Raw genomic sequence first — 23,966 nt, 5'->3', positions numbered from 1 at the left:
CTATCTCAAGCCAGCCTCTCTACCCTGAAGTACCGGGAAGAGAAGAAAATTGTGGTTACCTCTGTGTAGTTCATGTATTTCACAAACAGTATTCACTATGTATTTTAGTTTAGATATTTATATTGGTTTTCCCAGTAGTATGGGCTGTAGGAAATATCTAGTTTGAGGCATATCAGAACTCATTGCAATTACATGTTTGGTAGATACTACAATACATAGAAGCTAGAATTTAAATCTGGGGCTGTATTCAGGAATCCAAGATAAATTTTTAAACTTTTTTTCTTGATTTTTTTTATTTGAAAGTGCCAACTACTACTTGTAATGGGCATTTATCTGTTAGAGTTGATTTAAAATAGTTTCTGAGGTTCAAATGTAGGAATTAAATACCAAACATACAACAGACACCTTTAGCCTTCCACTTCCTTCCTTCCTGTCCCAGTTCATCATATTATTGAAACAGATTTCTCTTATTGAAGGAGGAACAGGCCATAAGTTCATAGAAATGAAGAGCTTAAATTTTCTTTTAAAATCATCATCAGTTAATGCTTTTATTGCTTGTGAATCCCATTACCACATTCTGTCCCATCAGATTGCAAATGATGAAGCATTAGACTGCATTGTCTTCCCTCTGTGTTAAGTATGTGTACACAAGAAAAAGAAATAAGGAGTGATACTGTCAATATTAAAAATAACCTCCCTCAAACCTGATTCTCACTAACTGGTGACAAATAGAAAGATTTAATTTGGCAGAAAGGTGGTAAATTTACATCATCCGTTTCTGCATAACAAAAAGATTTTGCTTTATGAAAAAAAGCTACCAAAAAGTAAACGAATGCAATTCTTCCTCCAATGTTGCTGCCTGACTAGCCTGGTACTTGCACTTTTACCAACAGATCTGCCAAGCAGGTGCCTCCCTTCTTCCACAGGACACATTTCTTCACTTGGTTAGCTGGTCAGCCTGGTACTTGGTTATGCATTTGGTAGAATTTTGTGGCCCCTGTTCAGTGCACCAGCACCTAATTCAGAACCCACACAGATCTCAGTGGCTGATCACCTTGACCCACAGCTAAAATGGCTGCTCTGCTTTTCTGTTCTGTCTTGTTTCGGCAATGGATGGGAACCCAAGGTGACGGTGGATTCAGAACTGTACATTCTTGCACATTAATGTTGTTCCCAGTGGTGGCTGCCTTTAGAAAAGGTGGCAGCCAAAAGGCGGAAAGACAGGCTTGCCACGGTGCTAGCCAGTCATTTCTTCTCCATCTATAGTGTTTCTGTCATAGAAGCTCAGCCTGCAGCATCACAAAAATGTAATAGAGACAGGGATTACCACCACTGAACAGTGTTGAGCACTTTAAAAACAAGTTTTGCTGTAATTAGTTACATCAGAGTTGCAGCACGCAGGCAATGTGTCTGGTTCTAGTGGCTTGCTTCCAGAATTGCTGATTAAGGGGAAGAAGCAACAGCACAGAGGCACCAAATACCCACTTTTATCTAGCCAGGCCAGTAAAAGCACTTACTTCTGGGTCACCGAGATATATTGATAGGGAAGGACAAAAACATGGCTTGCAACATAACACAGCATCTATGTGTATAAATGCATCCTGCTCAAGAATAGCAAGAGACAGCCTACTACTACCCTATTTTCACTACAAACATAATGATGCTTTTCCATGCATGTAGCACACAAAATCCCTCGAAAAGATGTTTAAGTGTTCCGTAAAGGACAAATATGGGAAAGGAAAGGAAACAGCACAGCCAATGTTTTTTGCCTAAACAGACTAATAAAAAAAAAAAAAAAGAAGTAAAAGCGAGCTTATTTCCCGTTCATGTGGCACTTGAAGCAGAGGTCTAGAAATCTTTGTATACATGTTTGTCTAAGCCTTTGCAAAGAGTCAAGGCTTGCTGCAACTACTAATGGGAAATATTTTTAAGTTTTTACTCTTTTTTTTTCTTTCTGCCTTAAATGATACTGAAACTGGGTAATGAGCCTGCAGGGAAAGCCCTGGAAACAGGGGTAGAATTATAGTTTTGCTTTTTACTGACCTTCATGAGGAAGATAATGTTATTATTAAACCTCAGTATATTCTGCAGCGTAAAAATTAGCATAGTGCAAGTTATTTAAATAACCTCTATTTATCTCACATGTCAAATTTTAAAGAAGTATTCATGTTCAGTCGGGCGTAAGTATGAGGTAGGTTTTTACCTTTAGTAGATTTTAAAAGCAGTGATCAGGTTTAAGCACTATAACACTGCCTATCAAATCTGAATTTGTTAGCTGAAGTCTAACCTGGATTTAGCAACCCCAACAAAATGAATGTAATGGAACAAGGCAGCAAAACCTTCAGCCAAGTTTAGAGCCCCATGTTTAAAATTTTGCCAGAATTGCCCACCGAGGGCTTTTACCAGGACAGCAACATGGGTCAGAGAACACAGTTTTGACTGACATACCTTTGTTGACAAAAGCTTTATAGCATCAACCTGGCTTGTGTATCTTGTGCAGTCCTGAACAAAAATAAATCCATTCCAGATATTTTCCAGAGCTGACCAGTTACAAACCCTTCTTTAGCAATGATGCATTTCAGAGGTGGGGGAAGAGGGGTGCGTTGGAAAACTTGTTAGCAAAAGAGAAGCAGGCATTATTCCTTAATCTATGGCATTCCTAAGATCTCACTTCTAGCTGAAAGCATGGGACCAAAGACAGCTACGAGGTTAAGTCCGGTATAAAAGTTAGCAGATCTTCCCAAACAAATGGCAGGTGCAGCCTTACAAAGGCCTTGCTATCCATTAGTTTGCAGAGACTGGCTCTTAACAAACCCTGAACATTTGGATAACACTACCACCACCAATTACGACAATAAAAGCCCCCAAAAGCCCTGAAAAATCACAGTGGTTTATATTTCTTGTATCTCAGTATCATTTTTAAGAACCCTTCCTTTTCTGTTTTCTGCAAAATGATAAAAAAAACGTACTCCCAGTTCAGAGGAGCCCCGGCTCAGAAAAGGCTCAGATGCATTTCTAGTAAAAAAACCAAACCCCTCAAGAATATGTAGATGTCTCACTGGGGCTACAGTCTTTTATAATGGAATTTGGTGTGCAAAATTTCACTCCTTTGCATTTAAAACAGGATCACAGAAGACTTTGGACATTAGAGATGGTCTTTTTTCAGATTCAGGTTGCTTCCTAGTCATTCAAGACAAAGTTTTCAGAGCAATGAACCTGCTCAAATGTTCATGTGCAAGTAGGGAATGAAACAAGGCTGAGGCTCTCCACTACCTCCACCATATCCATGACACTGAGACACAGCACATGCAAAGACATGAAAAATACAGGGCACAAATCACAGAATACAGTAATGCTGCAAGCAGATGCCACACATCAAACAAAGCTTCGCAAGCTAAGAGCCAATAGCGTCTTCATAAGCAGTATTGCCCAAGGAGCTGGGTAACTGCAAGCTGCTGTGCCCAGCCTGGGGCACACTGTGATCCCATGGGCATGAAGATTGTGCAGAACACACAGACTGCTCCAGGAGCTGTGCTGCTCTCACTACAAAGCAGGAAAAACTTAATTTTCTCTCAATTTCCACAAAGACTCTGGATGTCACAGAAAATTAGATTGCCAAAGTACAGGAAGAGAGGAGTCTCTTCACCCCTTTAAATAGTATAAAATCTACATATTCACTACAGATTTGATTCTCTTTCATATCACTAAATCTCTTCCTGAGAGTAATTGCTGAATGAATGCTAAATGTGTTATCTTAGCAACCTCTGGCAGGAGATGATATTTGATTTCATCTCTGAGTTATAGATTGCAGCATATGAATATTGTTTACCTTTTAAGAAGCAACACCAGTGAAGCAAAGAATCAATCAAAAACAGATCTAAGGAATCACTCATTTCACGTAGAGGATTTGTGGATGGATGAGAAGGCTAGACACCGAGCACCTGAACAGTGAACTAACAGTACTGCAGATAAAAACCAACAAACAGATTAGATGTGATGTATCAAATTAGATGCTGTTAAAGCGTTAGCCTACTGTGCATGTTATAATATACTTAGGAAAAGATAGTGGCCTGCTTACTTATTTCTCCATCTTCCCAAGCAGTTGTGCTGCACTGAGCAGGGACTGCAGCAGTGAGCATGGAGAAGAACAAGACAAAATTAAATCAATTGTTTCCTACATTGCTCTTTCCCACCAATTTACTTCTGACATTGAAAATGCTGTGTCCAGTTGCTACTGGATCTGGGTGAAACTGAAACAGATGACTTCTGCACCCTTCAGTTTCAGATGAACTAAGTTTTTTAGAGCACTTGAAGACCCCACTGGGAAGAGGGCTTTCTTGTTGCTCACTGGCTCATCTGGTCTTCCTCTTCCCCACATCCCAACAGAACCTATTTCCAGGACTCTCCTGAGGTATAAGTGAACTGAGCTTTCATGGCCACTAACCTTCCCCCCAGGAGCTGCAGTTGGCAGGTCATTAGCCGATGCCTTGTAAAGGTATTCACATTGCAGAGCAGCAGAGGCATAAGGAGGAATGCAGGAACTGTGTTAGCCCAAATGGTTCCCTATCCCCAGCCCCTGTGAGCGGGCAGACAGCAGAACGCAGCAGCAGAGGCAAGAACATGCATTTTCATCATTGGCAGTGGAGCAGCAAAAGCTCTGTGAGGTGGGCTCAGGCAGAAAACAGGATGCAGCACCCTTGTTTTTCTCACAGCAATATCTCTCACTTCAAAATAGGTAAGACCAAAGTGTCGAGTTACTCGGGGAGAGGTCTGCAGAGCTGGGGAAGGGAGAGAAAGCGACATGCAGGACAGAGCAGGATGTGCAGCTGGTGTTGCAGGTGTGGACATGGAAAGGAGAAGGAGAATGGAGGATCATTTCGCAGAGGATACCACATCAGCAAACTTAGTGGCCCTTGTTTAGTTTGTTACATTCCAATTAGTGCCAGGCAGAACTGCCCTCCTGGCTCTCTGAAGCAGCTCTCGCAGGACTCCCACAGAAACAGTATAGCTTTGCTTATGGACACAAGCACCTGTTTGGTACCTCTGTGCGGCAACGTTTGGACATTAGGTACGTGGGCAATACATGCTCAACTGCTACCAGCTCCTGGCCCAAAAAGGAGAGAAGAAAAAAGAGTCAGATGATTTCCCAGTCCCTTCTCTTTCCTGTTCTAGAATAACAAGGAGAGCCTGACACGGCTAGGCCCTTCTCTACTGCATGGTAAACTGCCCAGCGAAGGGGAATCTCCATGGGTGAAAAGGATAGGGGCCCTGTGTGCATGAAAGCACTAACATCAGGAGAGCAAAGTGATTTCCAGTCAGTGCAAGCAGGAACACCTTGCTATACAAGCTGAGGCTATGAGCAGTAGAATGCAGATTAACCACTTGGTTGCCGCTTACCATGCCAGGTACATTGGGCTAAAGGCACCTCCATCCAGTGCTGCCCGACGTGCCAGGTACATCCCATGATGTTCCATTGAAATCACAACAGGCCATCAATAGAACGTGGCTGCACGGATGCAGAATGGAGAACCAGCAGGGACGCTGTTAAATGCAATTAAAAAACTGCAATCAAAATTGAAATGTACATTTTAAAACGGCCACCTGCCTTAAATATGTAACTACTAGAACAACCTCCCCTCCACCCATCTCCCCAGGACTGCTGAACTGCGACGGAAACAGAGCAGAAGGCCTCTGCAAGTTTCTTGATGACTCTCTCTGGCCACCTCCACTCAGGACTCCCAACAGCACTGAGCCTAAAGGGGACCAGTCCATATATATCCAAGAACAGCAGATCCCAGATGTCTGCACCAGCTTCCTTCTGCCCAGAAATTGAGGCAACTAAGTATCACCATTTAGAAATGCCTCTACAATGAGAAAAGCCTGGTGCCAGAGCTTCATGGTCTGGTTCCCCACATGGTACAGGCAAAGGAAGGAACACGTCAATGCTGATCCTCTGTGTTGTCCCCATTTCCCTGTCCCCCTTCCCAAGCCTTTGAAACCCTGATCTTCTAGAGATGTTATGGCATTGAGACCAGGCTGGGTCCTTTGGCTTTTGTTACGTCTGTGGTACAAGATGGGAAAAGAAAATACTGTGTACCCTCTCCTATTTAGAATGATTCTTCACTGATAATTTAATCTACATTCTTGGAGACTGGAGATCAAGTTGATTCATGGTGAACTGCAGCTGGTACGAGAGTCACAAAACTTAAGATCTATAATTCCACCCTTCCTTACCCAAAGGAAAAAGCAACAACATCTTTTCCATGTCAGGGAAAGGCACATCCCACAGATACACTCAGCTTGTCAAGCCTAGGGTATCCTCTGCAGTGTGTATCCTCCTTCACCCAGAGTTCCTGTAATCAGCTCTGGCAGGATTATCAAGGAGGATAGTCTCAGGGTACATGCTAAGCACAGGTCCCTCTCTACAAGTGGTGATGCCGCCCCAGTGAAAAAAAAAAAAAACCCCAAACCAAAAAACCCACGAAAAACCAGAACAGAAATAAACCTGCAGCCTCGCAGGGATTTAAAATAGGGTTTTAGACCTTCATGGCAAAGTGACACTTTGCATAGCTCTTGTCACATTGATGGGTGCATGTCTCCAGCTGTGCTGCTGGAGATAGAATTCTTACATTTAAAAAGTTAGAAGAATATTGATTATCATTTCAACCTTAAAAGATAAAAGGCCAAATGAAAAAGACTTACAATAATTAATGTAGTTGGATGAGAGAGAACGTAAAGGAGGACACAGGCCTGGGAAATAGGAAGTGTCTTTGTGAAAAGGACATTGAATGTAAGGAGATAGTTCGTTCTTCCCGGACATCTGCTGGGCTCAGGCCCAGGTCAGTGTTCCCATCATTCCCACCTGCATTCTTTCCCCTACAATTCTGTAACTAAATCACACTAAACTAATAGGTCCTTTGTATTCAGGTCACCCTGTTTTGACTGCTATAGACTGAAGATTTTTAAATCTTGTCAATACAATGAAGAAGTGGAATGTAAGCGAGTGTTTGCTTACTGACCTGGGCTATGCTGAGCCAAGAGCATTTGCTGAACTAGTCTGAACGGACCACTGCCAGCATGAACGGGCCAACCCACATTTAAGTAGCGTGCACCTTTAAGCATAATGGGCCAGAGCCCCAGGGATTTGGAGCTCCCCCATCTCCAAGAGATCACACACTCTAGACTGCATACAAGCAACATACTACAGGCTGCATCTGCCAGCATCAGGACTCTGCAAAACACTCTGCAATACCAGCAATACTCAGCTTAAGAGAGGCTGAATGCTGCATAAAGGTATTTCTTGGACAGCAGCTCAAATGCAGATTTACAGCCAGATTACAGCAATTTGTTTCTTGCTACTGTGAAGCAAGAAGCTCTTCTCCCTAGTTGTATTTCCCCTCTAGGGCAGAGATTAGCAGAGAACTGCCTAAACCAAAGGTGTTTCCTACTGTTAGAACATCACACTGCAGTCAGAAATGAAGCTTCCTGCCAATTCCTAAACAGAGCCCTTGTATATTATACATTTATTTTCACTGCTGACATGAAGGAGCCTAAGACTACCCAAACGCTTTAGTGGGAGGAGAAGAGGAGAGGCATGGTCCTTGCAGATCTTGTCAAGCAGAGCCAGGCACTAAAAATTCCTGCATATCTGCAGAGCACAGTTGATCTCAGGAACACAGCAGTGGCACAAAACAAATAAAGCCTCAGAAGCTAGTGAGCAGCAATAGATGTCGGGCTCTTCTGCAGCCCTACAACAACTGAGCAAGCTCAGTTCCAACTGTACCTGCGTTGCAAGTAGTAAAGGCAGCTCTGATGCCTTATGCTAATCTAACGACTCCTTATTGCAGAGGAGGGATACCCTCTACCCATCCACCAGTTAAGGCCCCTTTGGTATTCAAAATTCCTCTGTTTCCCAGCTACCTTTGAGCCTTGATGTACAGAATTCTCCCTTTACAATGCAAGAATTTAGGACATGACTAAAGGATTGTTGCTACGTCCCAACTAATCCTAGAGAGTGTTAGGCAGAATCAACAACCCTATGAATTACATAGAGGGAGAAGATGCTTCTGGTCCTAAAGCCTGTCCTTCAGTATGCTAGGCCACAGTTGGCAGGGGGTGCACAGGGTGGCAGCTTCATTGCTGAGCATTTCTGTGGGGGCGAGAGGGCAAAAGCACACAGCACGGTGGAGAAGAAGGAACATCGTGACCCTTTTCCAATCGAGACTGTCTTACAGCACCCTCCAAGTTGCAGCACTGCTTTAGGGCTCTGAGTCACCACAGGTACAAGCTGATAGCCAGGTTGTGACATGCAGCAATACTGGAGCAAATGCGTGGCCCTTTCAATTGTCCCTGCAACTGGGGAGGGATCTCCAGGACAGGGATGAGGCAGACAGCTGGGAGTGTTAAATCCACTAGGGACTGTGACTCAGACCCCTTAGTTACAGGGTTTGTTAGAGCAAGCAAGGCCTCGGAGTACTGGGAGAAATGGGAGAAGGTTTGATAAAGAGCCTCCCAATTGGCCTGCTTATTTTTATTTCTTGTGTGGACTCAGCAAACTTTTCTGCAGAGAGAAGCAGTCTGCACAGGAGCATCTGCATACAGAGTAGTGCTAATATCATGAACTTGTTGCAATAGTTAACATTGAGCTCCATGTTGAGGGGTGCAGGAAGGGCACGGGTAGTAACAGCCTTTGACCAAAATGTCATCCCTCTCACCACATGCCAGATACCAGTGAGCACAGAAACAAACTTTGCTGTCTCATTTTCTTCGACTCTACAAACCCAACTCTCATTCCCGTATCCATACCTACAGATGCAGCAGTAACAGTTCTCCTTAACATAAATAAACAATGCCTTAAATACAGCACCTTTTGCACTTTATCCACCATTTTTTTTTCTTTTTTTTTTCCAAAATCTGACCGTGTACTCAGCCCTGTACTTCCCAGAGAAATCTTTGTCTCTAAGCCTGACTTCAGTGAAGTCTTCAAGCAAACCACTGTTTAAGAGTTGGTCCTGGCAGTATCCAGACTGTACTGCCTGCCAAACATCCCTCCAAATCAAATGCTTAACTGATCACCCTGAACCCTCATATATTTGGTTCTTTGCAACCACCAGAAAGTGTTTGTGCAACTCTGAGCCTGGCAAATGAGAGGATGCCAGAAAGCCACTGTTGCTTGTAAAAGCAGAAGGCCTAACAGGCTCAAAGTTTTGCAAATTGTCTGCATTGCATCCAAATCTGTCCAAGCTGAAGATAACCTGAGGGGAAAACAGGGTTTACTCATTTTCAAAATTCTTCATTTCCTTGGCTGCCTCTCTTCAACGACTACTTCTCAGTTTGACTGTTTTATTCCCCTGTCTTCACCTGAGACTTCAGACTTTCTTTGAACTCAGCTGACAGGCTGCAAGGTCACTCTACATATGCTTCCAAAATCCACCTTTTCACAGCAAGGCTCCCATCCTGCCATCCTTATCCTGCAGCACTGCACAACAGTGGTCCAGGGCTGCAGATATCTCATGCACATTTGGCCAGCCTTCTCTGTCAGACAGTTTCTCAGCTCTTGGGATTACAGCCCCAGGTGTGTTATAAAAGGCAGCCCAGCAAGGTCATAGGGTGTTGAAAACTTTGCTACAATCCAAAGCACAGGATCTTCCTTCTTTCCTTCCCTATACACTATTCTTGTCAAGGTCAAGGATTTTCTGGCAGTCCTCAAAACACACAAATTATAGGCTCTTGTCATGAATCAAGACTTAAAACATCTCTCCATTTAAAAAAAGTGGAAGGGGAAGAGCAAGGCAGAGGGGAAGGTACTTTTGCCCAAGATTTGGTTTTGAAAAGGGGATTGGCAGTCTGTGCATGTGCTTTACCCTGTAATCTGAAAGCTCCTCAGGACAGGACCCCTAGAAGCATTTTATACTGAACCATATACACACCCCTGAGCAAAAGAACCAGAGGCTCCCCGCATCCGTTCCAGTCTGCTCAGCTTCTCCTAAATCAACACTGCCAGAAGGCAAGACAGCATTATAACAAATTAGCACCACTCACAATTTGTTGAAGTTGCTGTTCCATTGTTTGTTTATTTAAAACACGCGCGTGCACGCGCACACACACACACAAACCTCCCAGGCTTGCTCTCTGCTGCCATCACCCAAACTCCAGATTTGTAGTCTCAGAGAGAGAGGCAAGCAAAGGCAGTGGATTAAACCCATGCAGAGCAACAGTCACTGCACTGGGACTCCGCCTGGGTTTTGCTCTTTCACTACAAGCAGAACAAAAGAATGCCCACACTGTTCCAGCCTGGAAGATCAAGGTGTCAAAATCCTTATTTCAGCACTTGACTAGGAAAGTGTTGTTGAGAAAACGAAAGAGCCACAGGCTTGAAAGGACCCAGCACTAATAAAACTCTTAGTGCTAATGCTATTTATGAACATCCAAGGGATAATCCACACCCCTTATCAGCCCACAAGATTATAAGATCTTTAAAATAGGAAACATGTCTTACTTCATAAAGCACAGTATAAGTTTACAAAGCACAATATTAGTGGTAATAAATAATTGTCAAAGTCGAGCAAAGAAGTGGCTGTAAAACCTGAAAAAGTACCGCCATTCCCATTTCATTGTGAGCTCTGGGTGGTAATACTGTAGTTTGACTGGTGGTTCCAACTTGGTTTACTCTTATGCACCAATCTGTTTTTACTTTAAGAGGTTATTTGGGAAATGTGCTATGCTTTTATTTACACTGGAGAAATTAATTTTTTATCATGAGGTGATCACAACAAGATTGATTTTAAAGAGCTGTAGTAGATTCTTATCCTTCCACCAAATACAGTCTAATTTGCCAGCGTGTATCAGTGTGCCAGCAATGATTCCTTTACACAGCATTTCTATCTGTAGGCACTTATCGCACTCAGAGCATCCCGCTATCTGAGCAATTGCTCACCAGTTGCATCATGTAGCCTATAGAGACAGCTTGTCTTTCATTTCTCTTCTTTTACACGGCATTAAGCTCTGGGCTGCTGCAGGCGTAGTTTAAAGGACAGTAAATTCAGCATCATCACCTCAAACCCTTACATGCTTTCATTTAGTTATTTTTTTCATTTTAGAGAAATTTTTCTGGTTTATGAATGCTCTAAATGTTTGTGTCTTCTGGCTGCTGTATCATGTGCTGACAGCTGCATCATCCAAAGCATCTCTGCTAGCCTGGGTTGAGCATGGTTTGGTTTCTGGACAGGTGAACACTAGATACCACGGTTACCTCCACCAGTCTAACAACAATTAAGGAAATGACTATATTTTATACTCAGAGTGAGACCTTTGCATGGAATTCTGTGGGTGCCAAAACAATTACAATTTTATTCTTCAGATAATCTATAGTTTATCAAATGTTTAAATACTCAAGCTTAAGTATTTCAAAAGCTACTCACTTTACATTTGTCACCTAAGGAAATTGCTAAGCAATTTGTGCATTTATTTCCTGTCAGAAAAAAGCCTCAAAGAGCACAGCAGAATGGATCACCCTCCTTCTTTCAGCACTATTAAAACCATCTCATTGGTAATTATTCTCCTTAAGATGGGTGTGGGGGAGTGAAAAGCTGGAGCAGATTCTATTTATAGAAGATAACCTTGGGAAAAACAGGAGGTACCAGAGAAACAGGCATGAGGGGTGAAGTTGTGACAGTACTGAAACTAGCAGGAGACACAGGTGTACCAGGTGTCTGTGCCAGAGAGCTCTGAGAACACAAATGTGGCCACACCTCCTGCAAGATTTAGGCTTGGCTGGCAGGTTTCATAGACACTCCGATGAGAATTCACAGAGACAATTCACATACTTAAAAGCTTGAGCAAGAGTTAAAAACAAAACAAAACAAAAAAACACACTAAAAGGCTATTTTAAAAGTTTGCTGGGTCACTTCCCATAGAGCTCTCCCCTCTCAGCAAGGAAAGCGGTTAATGAAAAAACAAAAACCCAAACAGAATCAAAACAGAAAACCCAAAACAGCCAGAGAGACTGAAACCTCCGTTACACAGATGAAACAACAGAGCGGTTTTATAGCTACATAAATAAGATCAGAATCTGGCCAAAGGACTAATACATGTACAAACTACTGCTAACAGCCACAACAAACATTGATACTACACCTTGGACTGGAAGGAAAAAATAAAATTCTTATATCCTTACCATTTCCAGCAGAGCCCACTAATATAACAGCATCAAGAGACTCCCAGAGGATTCAAAACGTATGTTTAGTGAGGATACATTTGGACTAAAACCTCTCTCTTGGGATTGTGCATTCCCAAACACCTGTGTCTAGTATCTAGCTGCTTTCAGTCCCTGGCCCTTGGCTGCACATTATTCACCCACATGCAGCTCTGTCACAGAGAAGGGCTGAATAAATTGTAGCATTGTCATGGCACAGTGCAGGTGCTCCAAAACATGCACATCCCGAGGCTCATGAACTTGAGAAGAGATATGCCTCATCAGCCTTAGGGATGTTCTGATGCCATCCAGCTTTCTCTGACCCATCAAGTCTGTCCATCTAGGGTTAATCTATTCCATTCTCCAGGCATTTTCTTGTCAGGCACCTCACTCAAAGAATGTTTTAACAGCAGGAAAACCACCCCAAAATCCAAAACCAAACAATAGTCAACTCCTGTAAAGAACCTGAATAAGTGGCATAGGTGGCACCCTTCTTACCATAAGGTATTCTCCATCATGGATGCTAACATGGCTTTCACGCACGCACCTTTTTTCTCTGCTATCTCAGCGTAAGAAGCCTGACAATAATCCCAAATCCCCAGACCCTTCCAGGACCAGCCATTGCACACACAGACCCATTCCAGGCAATTAAAGTCTTATAACAGGGTATGTATTGTAAAAGCCCGTTTAATCTTGTGAAGACAAGAAATAGCAGAGACCTGCCTGTAAAAAAATTAACAAGTATATAGTAATTCATCAAATTGATTTAATACAGCCAGCTGCATGTGAGAATCCTGGCCCAGGCAGAGATAGTCCTAATAGTATGCATCTGCTTACAAATAGGCAAGGTGCTTTGGCACAGCTACTGCATCCTTTGAAAAAGTTGGTTTTGACATGTTGGGAAAGGACTTGGATTTTCCAGCTGCTCTCTAAGCAGGAGGCAATTCAGCAAACACACCCAAGACCTGCAGCAGACACCACTCTGAAATTTGTCTTCATTATGTTCTAATTTTCACACAACTTTCTGTTATTTGCAATAGCCAGAAAAAAAGTGCTGATGAAATTTTTCATGTTTTGAAAAACAGGAAAGGTCAGGAAAGCACTGTTACGCATAACTTGTTCTTTCTCTAGCAGTAGCCATCGAGAGTGCTGGGCCAGGGTTTACGGCTCACATTTTCTCTGTTATTCTTGAGCCAACAAATCAAATATGGGTGTCAGGTTTGGTGGGTTTCAAAACAAAAGGTGTAGTGGAAGGATTATTGTGGGGTTTTTTTAAAGACAGTTATTCATAACAAATAGTGAAATTGCTGAGAAAATAAATTCTGCTTTGTCATCTTGCAAATATTACTTCTTCCCCCCAGAAGAGACTGGGTCACTGAGAGATATGCAAAGCTTCAGGCAGGACTAACAACTGTCCTGAAATTTACTGAGGTGCCCAAAAATGACCAATGAGTTTGGGTCTTTCAATGGGATGAATGGCACGGTAGAAATTCTTAGCCATGCTAGCTTTCTTCATATGTATTTTTTATTATTATTTGTATAAAACTTTAATTATAAAAGACAAAAGTATGGTTATTAGAAGGTATGTAAATTACACCAGAACTTCAGAGAGGAGTCCCAAGTCTGACCTCCTCTCATGTGAAAGAAAGGATATTACAATCCACTTTTTTCTTTAACTTAATTTTTATTTTCCTGGAAGTATGAAAAAGCATTTATGTTCCTTTGGTTTTTAATTTGTCATATTATTTAAAGGACTTAGTGAGGAATCTAAAAATCTGCAGAAGGGTTTGTTGCAGGGGGGGATTAGAAAGAGAAGAGCCTCATAAAAACAACCCCACCTCCTCCACACACAGGGTTTGTTCCTCAGCTGTACCCGCACACTAATGCCCTTTTGCCTCCTCATGAGAGAAACAAATCCAAAAGATCTGGGATAAAAGGCCTTGAAGACACTGCACTCGGACACATGGTGGGGTGGTGCTGGGAAGCAAAGAAACAGCTGAAATTATATGGGAATAACAACAACATTCATAGAAGTTCCCCTTGGATACGTGTCAGCATGTGGGAATGATGGATTAAGATTGAGCATTTGCATTTCCCAGTCAGATGCCAAGATATCAAAGCTGGCACGCTAAGGTGTTCTGGCGTTCCTTGAAGGGAGTCTCCAGCCGTCAACACTGCATGTGTATAGAGCTCTTCTGCTTGCAAATATCTCTCTCTCTAATAGCGCATGCATTTTTAATTTTTTTAAAATATGTGATCTAGGTTAGTGCTCATAAAAGTGAAGGATTAACAGCTACAGCGTAGTACAGGCAGCTGGGCAAGCTCTGCTGACAGATCCCTGCCAACACAATCAACCCGAAATTAATCCTGCACTGTGCTCCCACCCACACACAGCAAGCAGGTAGTGCCATGGTGCCAACTTCTTCAGTCAACATGTAGGAGCGAAGAAGTGCCATGTTATTACCTCTTCTTCTAAAGGCCGCAGTAGAGCATTTTGATCTTTGCATACAGTGGGCCCATAGACACCTGAAGAATTAGAGTGCAGGACTGAATCCTGTCAGGCATGGTTTTTAAAATAAGATGTAGCACTTCTGCATCATTGCCCTCTACAACAGACTTCAGTGCTTTTATGCTTCTTTTTCTTAAAGCCAGCATTAACATTGCCAGTGGTACATTATTTCCCATTATTTTTCCATCTGGAAGAAAAAAAAACCAAAACCAACCACACACCAAAAAAACTCCAAAAACCAAACCACAGAGAAATAGATCCATCATTGCAGATGATGAGGCATCACGATCTGTTTTAGCCCATCCAAGTCAGGGCCACCACTGAAAAGGTTAGGTCTTGCCCTCTTCCTGCATCAGCCCTGGACTGGCTCAGCCTTACAGCCTCATGGTCTGCAGGGGTAGTGCAACAGAGCAGGCAGCAGAGCACAGCCAAGGACCAGGAACGCTCATCAAAGCTGGCTGTAAAGCTAAATCCCATGTGTCAGAGGTCACAGTAGTAATTGAGGATTGCGCTTCAAACTCCAAAACATCCTCCAGGACCCAGGAAGGCTGCTGGCAATAGGTGAAAGATGGTGATGAGACAGAGGAACGATGAAGAAAAAGTTCTTGCGAATTATTTCTGACACTGCGTGGTGCATGTGCAATGAGAAGATGGAGCAGAGCAGCACTCGGACCAGGAAGAGCTTCTCTCCCACAGAGGGAGGGACAGAAGGAAACACTCCTGCCTGCCTTTGGGCCTGAAATTCTCCTCTCCGACACCCCAGTTTGCATAGTCAGAAGTGAAATCAATGCCTAACTATGCGAGATGCTTCCTCTCTGTAATGATCTCCATTTCTAGATGCTTAATAATTGTTAACTTTCTCCCTTGGAATTTTGTAACAGCCCAACAAGAATGAAAGTTTAGAGGTTCTTCCGAAAGTCCCCCAAACGCATCAGAAACTGGAATCTGCTGCAGGGCTGCAGTACGTTGTCTCAGCAGATTCAGTGGGTAACGAGGTCTTCTGAAACAAAGTGTAATAAGTGTTTCTGCCTGGACTTGCCAAAAGACCTTAATGCAAATACAACTCCAGGAAAATTAGGGTGGACTCTAGTGGCTGCCTCCCCCTCAGGGTTTTTGTTGGGTTTTTTTTTCCTTCAATCCTGATGAAATTCATTACAGTTGTATTTAAACTGAGGTTGTGATTTAAATTTTCCAAAGCAGGCAGGGCAGGTTTGAAAGCCTGATATATCAGAGTTTATATGCTTCCTGAAGAACTAGGGTAGTTGCAGAGCCTTCCCCAAGGGGTGCCTGCTTGGTCCCCTCACCCCCTTGACATGTTTGCGGTCACACAGGCCACTGGATTCCTGGCAAGTCGAGCAGGCTTGCTCCTTACAACCAAGGAGCCCCGCATTCAAGCATGCCAGTACTTTCCTTGAAGGTATTTACAGTTTACTTTTTAGTGCTACTTTAAGTTCAAAGGGGCTAGTAAAGCCCCATTAAGCCATTTACATCAAACTGGTTAGTTAATTATCCTGTTGCAGGCTTTAAATTAGCAATTTATAACCCCTTCCCTAGAGATGCCAGTATTTGGAAACAACTCAGCTGGGACATTTTGCAGGGTGCAGTTAAGGAACAAAAAACCCCACTAAACACAACATCCCCCACCCCCCCAAATAAACCCCATAAACAAGCCAGAATAAATCTCTTCAGTTTTTGGTTGGAAATCAATTAACTCTGGGAGAATCCAGTAGGGACAGACGCGGGAGAGAGCCCACCATTACCAGCTACCAAGGATAGTGCGGCCATGTCTACCTTAGGCTGTGTCTGTGCAGCAAAATGTGGTGATGTGCAGAGATACAAAGCCAGCCTGGAAGGCACCACAGCTAGAAGAGGATGATGCTTCCCTTACAATGAGATATTCTGCTTCTTAGTTTCATAATCAAAGGTATTTTCACATTCATATGTACAAAAATGTGTCTGCCCACAAGGAAGGAAAATAATTTGAGGCTTTGGGGCTGGTCAAACTGTGAGTGCCAGCGTACAGGGACTAAAGAGGACTGTGGGTTTTGGTCAGCACCTCTGCTCACCCATGCAGGCAACGAGGCTCTTTCCACTGCAGCCATCTTTCAGGTTAGGATTAACAAGATTTGGATTTATAACTCCTTGCCATAAGGGTCAATAACCTGCTCACAGTAAGCCTACCCCATGGGCCAGGTGAGGCTGGAGCCAAGGAATCTCCATTCCCAGGATCTTCTCCCCTGCCAACAACATTTCATTTCCGAGAAGGAAAATCTGTTGTCCCCTCAGGGTCTGGTTATTCCAGTCCACCCCACGCAGAATTCAGAGCTTTTATAGAAGGGAATAATAATCACCTTTCCCCCTAAATACCTAACTGCCCAAACTAACCAGGTCCTAGAGTAAAACACGCCCCTCATCTTCTCTTCCTTATTTCCACCAGCCATTATTAGTTCAACAAAAAAAAAAAGGCATCCTGAATGTTTATTGGCAAATTCTATTTAAAATAAAGATGGGAGGGAAAGACTGTCCAGTTGCTAATATTTTCACACAACAGTCTATCAGGTACAGGAGAAATCTTGGCCCCAATCCTGGAAGCTGTCCCAAACCAACAAGAACTGCTCACCAAGAGCAGGAATCCATGGAAAGAATGGGCATGTGGAGTGAGACCAAGGCAAACTAGGAGATTCCACATTAACATCAAAAAAAGGCACATAAAAAAGAAGTTTAGAGAAAATTTTCCATTCTACTTGAAAGACAAGACAGACAGATGGAATCAAGTCATATGACAGACCCTGCGATTTTTCCCTCCATCTTAATACAACCCCTTTTCAATGGCAAAAAAATTTATCTTCTGCCAAACAAGTGTCAGATTAACTTGAAAAAGAGATAAAAATCTAAGCAAGTTAATTTCTTTATACTACACACTATGAAATTTATTTTGCATTTGCTTGCTTTTTCCTCTGTATGGAAAGTAGCCATTTCACAACAAATTTTGGGATGGGGGGGCAGACAGGAAGGAGAGAGGGAAAGACGCTCAGAGATTTCAAACCAAAGGGACAAAATATTTTTGTACAAAATTTGGTAAGATGACACCACTGTTATGTGATTTACTGCTGCAAATTGCAAGACAGAGGCCTTATAATAAAAATACAGGTAAACACAACATAAAATCTAAATTATCTAAAGGACTGAAAAACCCAGCCCCACACATAGATGACATTCTCCAAATTCTCTGCCCTTTCTTGGGAGCAGTTACACCCAAACCATCACTCAGCCCAGAAGCTGTTCTCTCCTGCTAATCACTGTAGAATCACACACTAAGGTAAAAAAAGTTCAAATGCAAACACTAGACTGGCCTTTGAAACAGCCCGGTGCTGTTTCAGGCCACGTGATTGCATAATATTAGGGAATTATAAAATAATGTGAAACTGGGAAGAAAGAAGAAAGCAAAGCCCTCCTGTGGATGAAACGAGAGTCTTTCCTGCTCCACCAAAACCTTCCATTTCCAAGGCATGCAATACCCGGGCCTGTGCCTAGAACAGGTGTGTCTCCCTAAATACCTCACATGTCACACTTGTGTCTCATGGATACAGTCCTGCGGGATTATATTAGTACCAGTGCATACCAGCTGTAGCTACCCCCAGCGGTATCCTGTAACTCCTTGCACGGGGGGAGCTGCTCTCCATAGCATGCAGAGCCCCTTGCCACATGACTTTCTGGAGACAGACAGCAACCCTGCGACGGCAGCTTCAGAGCATTTGTGCTTTGGGGGCTGAACCAATTCAGGGACAAGCAAAAGACCTCCTCCAAGAGCAGGAATGAGGCACTGCCAAGAGAAAGCGAACGGAGGACTCCAAGTATTCTTTTCTTTCCCTCCTCTGCGTTTATTACCAGCAAATTCTCAACTGATTTATGCCAAATAGACACTCTGAAGATCTCCGTTAAATAAAAAAAGATGCACGGCTAACAGAGCAAAGTCCACTCAGCCATTCCCAAGCAGAAAATGCTGACAGGGCACAAGGCAGATATGGCTAGTGCAGGATGAAGGAAGGACAAAGGAGAGTGAGCCTCATACATCTCTAAGTCAGTGCAGGAGGAGACACCCCTTGGCAATTTCAACCTAATTCTTCACTAAGCCTTGGAGGATACTAGCTGCTGGCCTAAGCAGCTGAAAGAGCCAACAAGAAAATTTTCAGGGCAGCAAATGCATTAATAGCGTTTTTTCCATCATATCTTTGTGACTGGCACAGATAATAAAAAGAGAAGAGCTACTTGGTAGAGCTATAGCTCTGCATCACAATACAAAGGTGTTCTTCAGCATGATGAAGAACTGCTCCCATGCCACCCATCTCACGAAAGGCATCTTGTAGTACTTAACAGGGAGCCGGAGCACCGATGGATGCGAGAAGCTGCTGACCAGCATGCATGGCCTCAGAGGTGGAGGACCACAGGGCCCTGTAGAATCCTTCTGTCTTATTCCTCCTTAATAGCACAAGTGCCTTCATTTTTCAGTGAGCGATTCTTGCAGCAGTTTTTAGGAGAGAGAGTACACGAGTGAGCACGCACGCACCAATCTTGATGAAAAGTCTAATTTATGAGGAATCTACCACATCCGTAAGTTATTTCACTGGTTAATTAATTCAGATTTCCAGGTTTGAGCACACATCAGGTTTGTCTGCTCATCCCTACAGTAAATAGCTCCAGGCATCACAAGCAGCCGTCAGGGATGAAGGCAGTGCCAAGCTAAATGTTCTTCTGAAGTGGCGTAGGTAGAACTGTTTCAGTCCACCTCTGCTTTATAACCGCTCGAGGGCTGAGTGATACAGTGGGTTCAATGAACCCCAACTCATCAGTCCAGCGCAAGTCAGAAGCAAAGAGAAATTCTCACATATCTACATCCCAGTCATCTGTTCATCTCACTGGCCATCTCTGATCAAATGAGTGCAGAATAAGGCCATTCCATGATACTTCATTCTCAAACAAATGAGCAGGACCCCAAAGCCCCCAAATCCATCTACCCCTAGGAACATGTACACTTCTTACTACTGGCATTTCTCATTTTCAAGAGGTCTCAAGTCCATAGCGATAAAAATCAGCATTAACTGCCAGGTGAACTCTTACTCTTTAACCAACAATTTATTACACTGGGTCTTTGATTATCAAGCAAACATCTGTTGCAAATGCCACGCCATGTTCTCAGACACCAGAAGTTTAAATGTTGAACAGTCCTCCATAACCAAGATTTAGCATCTTTATGTTTTCTTTATTCTTTGCCAGCAGCAGCGTTAGTGACCTCCTGGCCAGTTAGCAGCCAGCCTGCTAAGAGCACTGAACTTTACACATTTGTCATGAGATCTTAGAATATACATTGTCACGTCTTTCTCGAGCAACTTGAAACCAAATCACAAGAGCAGGTCTGTGTCCCCGACAGACAAATGAAGGCCCAGCTGTATTTCATAACTGTGCAATATACAGGATGTGCACTTCAGAAACCTTAGTGACACATCTAATGCAGAAACAATTATTTAAGAACCCATTTAAAGAAAATCCCCACATTTAGTACAGGAGTGCAATCATTCTCTTCATTTTTCCACAAACAAGTTTCAGACTTTGGGAAAACCAGGTCTCCTGAGCAACCTCTCCGTATACCCAGAGCGAGCTGTGTGTTCCCATAGGGAGATAGCAGCGCACCCAATTTCTTTAACGACTCAGAAAGTCTGAATTTCTAGGTGAGAGCAAAACAAAATAACTCATCTCAAATCGGAGTAGCTGAGAACAGAACTCTTTACAGGCCTCCGTCTAAATGCTCAACTCCCACTCTTGTCCGTACTTGCAAGCATTTAATCCAACTGAGGTTCTTCACCAACCTCCAGCTATTTCGTGACATGCCTGTCTTGGGGTATAAAATCCTAGAGAGCGTCCCCTTAAATCAAATACATTCATTATATAATTGAAGTAGTTTTATGGGGGAAAATGGCAAAATTCTACTGCCATTAAGAAAAAAATTAGTGATCTAGTACATAGCAATGATTAGCCAGATAGCTATCCTTTTTTATTGAGGAACCAGACTCATAATTAAGGTGGTTTTTTCTTAAAATAATATATAAACAAATTATTGGAAAGTTTTACACAATTTTAACCAGTGGAATTTCAGAGTTCAAATAAATTACAAGCTATTTTGCTGTTGGACTGTCTGCCTCTAAGGTCACAATTAATTTAATTTTCGGAAGTTACAGTACCAAACACATGACTAGGAGTAAAATAAGAAAAACTTCTTTAGGGCTCTCTTGCAGATTGTATCAAATATACAGAAATATACAAATATACAGGAAAATAGGAGCCCAGGTGCACTTGTCTTCAGAGGCAGCTCACACACCTTGAGAAGTATGTAAAACATGACAAATTCGAAATTCACTTGCCCATTTAAATTTTGGGGGAGGATAATGGAGATGAGAGGCAGAGGAAGGGGAGGGGAAAAAAAGGGACCAAGTGTTATGTTAGTGACTTTATATATGAACACACAGAGGGAGTTTCCTTTATCTGTGTATCACGTCATAGCAAGTACAGGAAAAGCCATGGCAATGCCATGCCAGCAGCTAAATGTGCTTCTATTTATTTATTTATTCAGATAGGCAATGGTAGAGGAAGGGTGGATTTAAATCAAAGTAATTTAAAGCTACCAATTTTAATCTTGTTTTACATTTACACTCTAGTTATTTTCATAAAGGATGACCAGTGGCTGGTAACTACTAAGCCGTATTGATTTGCAACTAAATATAGTCTGCTCTCAATTTGGTATTATTTTTTGCTAACCAGTGAGCTGCACCATCTCCAGTTGAAACATTTATTCTATTTTACAGGTATTTATCCAGCTGACATTTTTTCCTCCTTTTGTTATTTTAATAAACAGCCAATGACTTTTAATAGACATTTTATTTTTCTCATTTGAATCATACTGCCTGAAAATTCAAAAAGTAACCATCCATTGAGAATTTTCTGACTTCATTTTCTTATCAAGCATACTAAACATTTAGGTCCAAACATGTTCAACATTTAAAATAAACTCTTTAATAAAAAGAGAAGTGAGCTGTAGCTGATGATTTAAAGCTGAATTCTCATTGCCTTGTGCTTCAAAATCTAGAGCTACCAGATATTTGCCTCCCATTATATCTAGTTCTTATTCACCAGCTTGGAAAAGGAAAACAAGCATCTTAAGCTTCTTAAGCTTTCACTGTTTTCTCAACTGAAATCCTCTACTGCATTAAATAAACTCAAATTTAAAAAAAAAAAAAGAAAAAAAATTGGCAAAAATGGCCTCAAGGTCTCCCTGCAAAAGCAGCTACATCTATCAAAAGCCCAGTACTTTCTTACAGACTCCTGTTCCTCATGCTTAGGGACAGACTTTCTGCAGTTGAGCGTTCTGTCTTTCCTTAAACCTTTGGCAGAAGACGAGTAGTGCCCGAATAAAGACAGACCCAAACTCACTAAGATCTATGAAAATTGTTTAAGGCAGCTATTGTAATTTCAAGCAGGTATTTCTTCCTAGGTATTAAAAAGATTGTTCAATTCAGTAGCCTTTAGCCACCACATCTACGATGCACTTGACTCTTGCTCAATATTCCACAAATTCATAACACAAAGACTACTAAAACACAAATGGAAATAAACAACAATGGGGAAAAAGAAACCCTTGCACACCATGAAAGCAAGAGGCACATATCAATTTCCTACAATATGCATTCTGCTTCCCTTTCTGTGGCATACGTACTGAGAGGCTGAGATTGTGTCTGTCCACATTCTGTTTAGCAGTTTATATTGGAGAGAAATAATTTTTTTCCCCAAAAAACCTTAATACACATGCCAAATGTAAAAAGATAAAGCTTAATTTGCAATCAGGAAGATGGCAGAGGAACAGAAGTCAGAGCTTCACCTGATCAGACACAATTTTATGTGAAAAGTGCAGAAGAAAGAGGTATTCATGAAACCCTCCCATGCTACTTCCCAATTCATGTTTGTCTTCACAATCGATGACATTTCTCAAACCATTTCTGCACTAAGTTCCTTATTTGTTTATTCCTTCCCAAGGTAGCACTTCCATTTATAAAATTCACACCGTAATTGCTAGCACAGCCCTGGCTGCCTGTCAAGCTTAGGAAACCTGAAATGAAGTCTTTCCTTTTGCCTGCTGGGGCTCAGACCTAGGCAGCCTAGCTACTGCTTCTACAGCCTCCACAGAAGGTCCGTGTCATTTCTTTAAAGCAAATGCTTCATTAAGTGATGAGGCACAGCTATTAGCTCACATGCTCCTTTCTTGTAATAATGTGTGTACACTTACATGAAAGAGTAGAAAGGAATAAAAAGTCAATACATTTACTCTGTCCCTGTGGCTGCATGAACGTCAGAGCAAAATGAACCATTTGTTCTTAAAGTCGGGAGACACTCATCCTATGAGGAGGCTTGCCTAACAGTTTTCAGCATGTGAAATAAATGTAAAATTTCACCTGATTATCCATTGGTTGCTAGTAGGTTAACGGTGACTCATATTGCCACTGACAGGACACACCTCAGTTACATTTTGAGCAAGAGTTGCTGCACTTCAGCCAATCTTAAAGCAACCTTAACCAGGAGAGGTGCATCATGCGTGTAGCTACTGGTTTCTGAATGGTGGAGGATCCTGTTCAAGCTCATCCATGACCACAGGTTAAGCATCCAGTAATCTGGCTGATGTGATTACAACAGGAAAAGTAGTAGTATATTAGACACAGTGCCCTGGTCCTACATCATGCTGGACAACTCTCATATATGTAGCTTGGATGTTGATAGACTCTCCCTGGATAATTTAGCAGTTGTGGCTAGATAGCAAACATGCAAAATGAATCGTTCCATTCTTACAGGTTTTTGAAAAAACAAAGTCTGGATGCGTTGAAGGGATAAAGCCAGTAAAACCTCTTTGCTCCTTGCTATAAACATCAGTTTGCTGATGTGGGGGGAGAAGCGAGCAGGGGGAGTAAAACTACACATCCCTTCTTTAAAAGGAAGATGACTTGGTACCTCAGAAATAGTTTAGTAAGAACACTATTTCCCTTACCTAATAAAGTTCCTTGTCCAGTATTAAAGCAAAGTAATCTTTCAGTAGCATTTCAGCCACCTCAAAGGGCAATTTAAAAAATAATGTAGGGTTTTGATGTTTAAACAAGCTTTTCCAGCAATTACTTGTTAATAGCATCCAGAGGCTCCAAGAAGCAGGACCCATCATCCCAAGCAATT

At 42.3% G+C, this 23,966-nt stretch overlaps 1 protein-coding gene and 1 long non-coding RNA gene across 2 annotated transcripts in view; one reads left to right on the top strand and one right to left on the bottom strand.

Annotated features, from left to right (window-relative positions):
- The window catches only part of LOC115345850, a 188,342-nt gene that overhangs the window by 78,027 nt on the left and 86,349 nt on the right, over positions 1-23,966 (top strand). The window lies entirely within an intron of this gene.
- The window catches only part of HIC2 (HIC ZBTB transcriptional repressor 2), a 41,517-nt gene that overhangs the window by 3,540 nt on the left and 14,011 nt on the right, over positions 1-23,966 (bottom strand). The window contains exon 3 of the mRNA XM_030025333.2: positions 5,398-5,541. The gene's annotated coding sequence lies outside the window, so the exon portion shown is untranslated. The remainder of the gene's footprint in view (positions 1-5,397; positions 5,542-23,966) is intronic.

The sequence above is a fragment of the Aquila chrysaetos genome, chromosome 9 (assembly GCF_900496995.4).
Source record: "Aquila chrysaetos chrysaetos chromosome 9, bAquChr1.4, whole genome shotgun sequence".
Classification (NCBI taxonomy): Eukaryota; Metazoa; Chordata; class Aves; order Accipitriformes; family Accipitridae; genus Aquila; species Aquila chrysaetos.
This window is presented reverse-complemented; position numbering and strand designations above follow the sequence as displayed.